General features: G+C 39.9%; 2 long non-coding RNA genes across 2 annotated transcripts; one reads left to right on the top strand and one right to left on the bottom strand.

Annotated features, from left to right (window-relative positions):
• Positions 1-793: 793 nt before the first annotated feature.
• On the bottom strand, positions 794-3076 carry LOC148424439 (uncharacterized). Its single transcript, XR_015865336.1, has 3 exons — positions 2880-3076; positions 2677-2770; positions 794-933 (listed from the first exon to the last, which is right to left on the bottom strand). It is a non-coding gene; the product is annotated as an uncharacterized LOC148424439 (long non-coding RNA).
• LOC148424438 (uncharacterized) lies at positions 2922-6499 on the top strand. Its single transcript, XR_015865335.1, has 4 exons — positions 2922-3295; positions 3390-3543; positions 3623-3702; positions 3787-6499. It is a non-coding gene; the product is annotated as an uncharacterized LOC148424438 (long non-coding RNA).
• The last annotated feature ends 42 nt before the right edge of the window (positions 6500-6541 follow it).

The raw sequence follows: 6541 nt of genomic DNA, 5'->3' as shown, positions 1-6541 counted from the left end.
TTTTTTTTCTGTAAATACCTCAAAACCAGATTTTTTTTGTTGGTACAACATGTCTTACTGTACATAAAATAATTTAAAAAATGATGAAATGACCATGAAAACCAAATAATACATGCAAAAATTTTCTAATTGTATCATTCAAAGTTAAAATCAATTTACTGTACATAAAATAATTGAAAAAATGATGAAATGATCATGAAAACCAAATAATACATGCAAATATTTTCTAATTGTATCATTCAAAGTTATAATCATTTTTTAACACATACTGTGTACTCTGTCTGACTAAAGCTTATGTCAAATCAGTATACATTATTTTTTATTCACTCGACTCCCAATCCTCATCGCTCCAATCAGACATTTTATTTTGTGACCATATAACGCAGACGTAGCATGAGGACTTTTTCAATTCAGCTAGTGAGTAAACCCACAAAAAGTATTCAAAAAGTCTCAACAGAAAAGAGATGAGAAGGCGTCCATTTTGTGGACGATTTGGCATGGAGCAGCTTTTTCAATTTCTGTTAGTTCCTATATGATTTTTTTTTTTTTTGTCAGTGGAATAACTTTTCGGTGCAAGAAAGCAGTCGTTCTTTCGACTTTGTTCAGTCAGTTTGAATCCAAATGAACGGACAGTCTTCTCCCCTTTCATCTCAGCGAGTCCCGCGTCCTACACGCCTGTGAACTTGTGCAGCTTAGCACCGTGAAAGCTACGTGTTTTTTTTTTTTCTTTCTTCCCCCCGTCCTGTGAGTGTATTTTTTTTCTACCCTCCCTTTCTAACCTTTTGATCTAAATCTTCTTAAGTTGAAACGAAGAACTTCAACCTCTGGAGGATTCACTGCTTTCATGTCGTCTGCGCACGTAAATCCTCTGGAGGGGCGCGGTGGCTTGACCACGCTGATCAAATGCGTTGGCTGCTTACTTCCAGACTCTCTCTTGCATTGTTTGGTCATGTTGGAATAAAAAAAAAAAAAAAAAAATTTGTCCCTGCTTCACTTTTGAGAAAGCGATCAAACATCCATTTTTGACCTTGTTGTTTTTGGATGTTTGGGTTTGTTCTGGATTTATACAGTATAGAAGTGAGTCCACTTTCAAGTAAGTTCTTTGAAATATCTCTTGGATAGGCTGCGACGAAAAAAAAAAAACCTTAACCACGTAGTTAGTTATTGTAGCTTAGCTCAAGGCGAGAAGAACTAGCATTTTAATCGAGACAGTCCCAATTTTCAGTCCGAGTCCCGATGGATTTCGCCAGCCCCGTTTTGTTCGATTTTAGGTAGGATGCATTCTGACTTCCTGGTTTTTTGTTTTTCAATCCAGAACGCCTATCGTTTTGTCCTTGTATATGTCAATCGCACAGTTGTCATTGCGATTCAGACGATAAAACAATTAAACTGCTGACTTTCTCAATCACGTCATACCATACCACAACATGTTGAAAAATCATGGGAAATTACGTCAGAGCCCCCCCTTCCGTCATCGTCGCTCCGTCATGCCCCCCCCCAAATAAATTCAAACCTCCGTCGTAACAATTAAACCTTTGAAAAAAAAATACCATTAAACAGTACTCTCTACAACTTGGCGTTAAACAAAACACAAAAACTAATCATTAAAGTTTCACTTCATTTATCCTATCGCTAACTTTGACCCAGTTATATTGATGAGTTTAAAAGACTAAGTAAACAAGACCCATTGGAACTAAACTGCAACAATCATGTCCACTGGACAGCCCACAGGTCAAACAGCATGTAAACTCAATGTGTATTGTTGGGACTTGATTAAAATTAGTAATCCTAGCTTTTAGGGGGAATTATTGTTCTTCAGATAGTTTTTATCATCTGCAGTGTGTCCATCCAGTCATCCATAATAACTGCTTGAAAAGACATTTTAAGTGACCGTTACATTAAAAACAAAACAAAAAAAAACTCACATTTGACCACATATCATCTGTCACATACACTACAAGTAAAAAGTAAGGTTTTGCTGAGCTTAATTTACTAGATACAGCCTTAAGGGGGGCAATTTTAAAACTTTGAAATTACATTTCCTGGCTAAGAGACAAACAGGGTGAGATTGTCACATTGGTTACTTGAATAGAAAGGCATCCCGCCTTGCTCAATTATGTGTACGCGATTTATTCATTCAAATCATATTTAAAAATCAAAATAACACAAGAATCTATTAATACTTCATTCTAAACATTTCATTAGGTCTGTACATTAAATGCACTGAGCAAGGTTGAGTACCATATGCATTTCTGTTCACAAAAACCATGACTCGGAAACTCCCTAGCCACGCTGGATATTTTCAGTGAGGACAAAGTGTATTTCGAAATTAAAAACACTTACTCTTTTAATGGTAACTGCTGCATGCTAATGCCCTAAACATTCGGCCTGTTATTCCCGGCTGCATGTATGTATGTGTGCGCTTCAATTAGACTGTCTACACTTACATGCTCCCATGAATATGCCAAAATGTCAGCTAGGATAAGCTCGAGCCCTGAACCCTAACGAGGATCATTTTTATTGAAAATGGATGGATGTCTAATGAAACACTTTGCAGCTGTTTTAACAGAGTAAGCCATCTAAAGGGTTGCACGTGTCCATTGCGACACAGTTGAAAGAACGTTGTCAGCACAGTCCGGTTTGAGGATCACACACATTCCAAAGCTTTTGGCTCACCAGCGTGCTTTTGAAAACACTTTCTGATCAGTTTGCGGCGTTCCGCCCTGTGATGTTGTGCCTCGAAGTGATCTGGAACGAGCTGGAGCGCCTCCTGCTTGCGAGTAAACAATAATAGGAAACAATATTTGATCACACTGCACATCACAGAAGCTTTTGTGTCATGCGCGGCACTTCAAAAATGTGTGACGGCTTTAACTGACAAGGGCCGCTTCATCTTCAAACCCGGCGTCGACGACGGCAGCGCCGTAATGACATGAATAAAACATAACGATCAAAGCCCCGCTGCGATCCGTCTGATGGAAGACGACGACAACGGGCGCCATCTTCCCCTCTACGCCACCAATTAGTCGACCGATTGCTTTTTACGCTCGGACAAGTGAGACCGCCGCTCAGACGCGCCCGAGGAGCGACTGCTCGAGAACGCGAGCTTGGCATCTGAGCGGGCCTTGATGTTTTAGCAAAAGAGGAAAACATACGTCTTTAGGAGAGCCGCGTTTTTTTTTTTTAAACATAGTGTGACTGCAACAAGCAAAGGCACTGTTCATTTTACCGCTGTGGCTAAGTGGAGACTGCAAAGTATTATACGGAAGTATTCTGATAAGGCACAGCTAATAGGGTAAGCAAATGTTATCACGTGTGTTTGGTAAGTCATTTGTCTTAGTACAGCATATCCTCAGAAGTCACGGTGGCGCTGCGATTTTACACAACAGGAAAATAAAGGCAGTGGCGGAAATGGAAAGACTGTGGAGTGCTGTACTGAAAAGAATACAAGAAAAGAAAAAGTACAAAAAAAGAATGTGAGCCGTTTCAGCAAAGTGTGGAGTATAATACTGAAGTGTTCAGAGATAAGCCACAGCTAATAGGGTAAGCAAGTGTATTTCGTATGTCATTTGTAATAATATATCCTCAAAAGTCACAGTGGCACTGCAATTTTAAACAACAGGAGAAGAAGGGCAATGGCAGCTATGTAGAGACTATGGACTGTAATACTGAATCATTCAGCGCTAAGGCACAGCTAATAGGGTGAGCAAACGTTAGCATGTGTGTTTATGTCTATTTGTAGCAAAATATCCTCAAATGTTACAAAAGTACTTCAACTTTTTACAGGAAAAGAATGTGAGCCCTTTCAGCAAAGTGGAGACTGCGGAGTATAGTACTAAAGTATTCAGAGATAAGGCACAGCTAATAGGGTAAGCAAACATATTTACTATACCATTTGTAATAATATATACTCAAAAGTTGCCTCAACAGTGCCTCTGCAATTTTATACTGAAGGAAAAGAAGGGCAGTGGCAGCTACGTAGAGACTATGGACTGCATTAGTGAATCATTCAGAGCTAATGGACAGCTAACAGTGTCGGCAAAAGTGAGCGTGTGTGCTTGAGTTAAGAATTTGTAGTCTCAAATACTACAATGATCTTGCCATTTTATATCAGAAAATAATGAGAGCTAGTGCAGCAAAGTGGACACTGAGGAGTACAATGGTGAAGTATTCCAAGCTAAAGCACAGCTAATAGGGTCAGCAAACGTTTGCATGTGTTTGGTATGTAATTTGTAGTACTGCATCCTCAACAGTCACAATGCCACTGAAATTGTATGCAAGTCAAGAATGAGGGATGACGCAGTGTAATGTGATACTTAAATTTCTATTTTGCTAAAGCATAGCAGCACAGCTAGCAAATGTTAGTATGAGTGTTTTATTTTGTCAATTCCAGTTAAAAATCCTCAAATGTTACAATGGCACTGCAATAATGATCAATAGGAGAAAAGGATGCATCCAAGAGGAGACTGTGGAGAATGTAGAATACTGCAGTGTTCCGGGTGTTTATTTTGATAATTTCTTGCCTATACTCAACCAAATTGTGAAGTTTTGTCATTCAACCTATACTTTTGTGGGATATCAAACTATGTCAGACAGGTTGCACCTGTTGGGGGACACGCAAACACGCATTTAGCCAGAATCCGGCAAGAAAAGGGCTTACGTTCGCTATTGTATGCATCATCGCTAACACATCACCCGTCATTTTGCTCTTCATTTACGCATACTGGCCAACATGCTGAAGACATCTGCGGCGCAAAGGCGCTGCCAAGAGACGGAGACAGACGACATCAATCACATGCAGCATTCCTTGCGTTGTTCAGAGGCGGCAAAGTGGGAGAAGAAGAAGGCCAACCTGAGTTCATTGTCAGTATTTGGCCTTGGCCTTTGCTGGTCTGCTTCCTAAAGAAATAATAAAATACTAGAGAAACTACAGGGATAAGCTAACGTTAGCATCAGTGTTATTTTTCTCCCCGCTCACATTTTACAATTATACCACGATTTTTTTAAAGAGGAAATTGAGACCAACAATGGACTGGAGTAGAATACTGAAATGCCCAATGCTAATGCTGCATTTGAGAAAGGTGGGAAATTGGATTTATCCCTCTTGGATCATCCCAAATGTTTAGAGCAAATGTAAACAAGAAAGACAGCTGATTTCGATACATTTCTTGTTGTTCTGGTTCTTCAAAACACATTTTGACCGCCGGCGAAACATAATCACAATTTTCTTTTATTATTTCAACAAAGTATCGGCTTAATTTAAGAGCATTTTATACATTTCACAGAGAAAATGAATGCAGTAAAGATAACAACTAATCGCAAATCTAATGCTATCACATTATGTTACGTGAAGGTATTTGGAATATCAATTTCAATGTAATAATAAATATAGAATATGTTTATAATCTTGCAAACTAAGTTTTTTTCTGTCACTTGACCTCCACGGAGGCCAAATGACGTCAGATTGAATCCGTCCTGTCAGGCTTCACAAATAGGACCTCGAGTGCTTTTTTTTTCAAATTAGAAGTCAGGAAAGTTCAAGTTCCAACCTTCCTCAAATACGAGATAAGACAGCAACAGGGTATGGAAGAGGATTAGCAACTTATCGTTAGCATGTTTGCTAGCATTGGCATATCAACCTTTAATGGTTCAAAAAAAAAAAAAAAGATGAACCAAAACATCTGGTTCATGGCTTTAAGAGTCCAAGCATGCCTTCTTCCTCTTTTGAGCTCCCTTTAAATATTTCGCACAGTGGGGGAAGACATATTACCCAGCTCGCCAAGCAGGGAGCGTCTTTAACAAGGTAATAGCATCAGTTACGTTACATGTTAACAGCGGGGGCCACGTGGCACCCGTCGAGGCGGCGTCGGGAGGCTTTGCTCAGGGTGTGGCGTCTTCAAGACATCAGGAGTAGCCTCTTTCATGCAGAGATCCCATAAAAATTGAAGCATCACGTTTCATGCTAAAATAAGATCCCAAGAAGCCGGTATTATACTCAACATTCTCCGCTTTTCTGCAACAGTCCGTTTACCTTCTGCACTCAGTCTCATTGTGACGGTAAGTGTATACGAGTATAGCTCTAGATATTTTCCTCAACTTCAGGTGGTGGCGAAGGTGATTGCCACCGGTTCGAATGGAATAAATAAAGATAGAAAGGAGGTTCGAACTGATATCGGGAGCCCCCTGCCATGGCTTTACAGTGACACTACACTAACGCTAATGCAGCATTAGCATTGGGCATTTTGGACTCTCCAAAGTCACCCATTGAACGCCAGATCCTCTAAATATGGACTTTGAGTCCAATATGTCTTCAAAAGGGCCTAAAAGGGCTCATTATGTGGGCTCGGCTCTTTCAAGACTATTAGAAAGAGAGACGTTAGTCACGGCTGCTTATCTCGCAACCTTATGAGCGGGCGGATTAAAAGATCAAAGGCTGCTTTCGCTTTTAATTTTATAGAAAATGTAAGCTCCTTTCTCTCTCTTTTTTTTTTTTCCTCGGATATGCCTCGGACTACGATGGGAGTCCTGAAGCCATTCGTAC

This window comes from Hippichthys cyanospilos, chromosome 4 (assembly GCF_059441005.1).
Source record: "Hippichthys cyanospilos isolate Australia breed blue-spotted pipefish chromosome 4, RoL_Hcya_1.0, whole genome shotgun sequence".
NCBI lineage: Eukaryota > Metazoa > Chordata > Actinopteri > Syngnathiformes > Syngnathidae > Hippichthys > Hippichthys cyanospilos.
The sequence above is the reverse complement of the archived record's forward strand: the minus strand, read 5'-3'. Positions and strand labels throughout refer to the sequence as shown.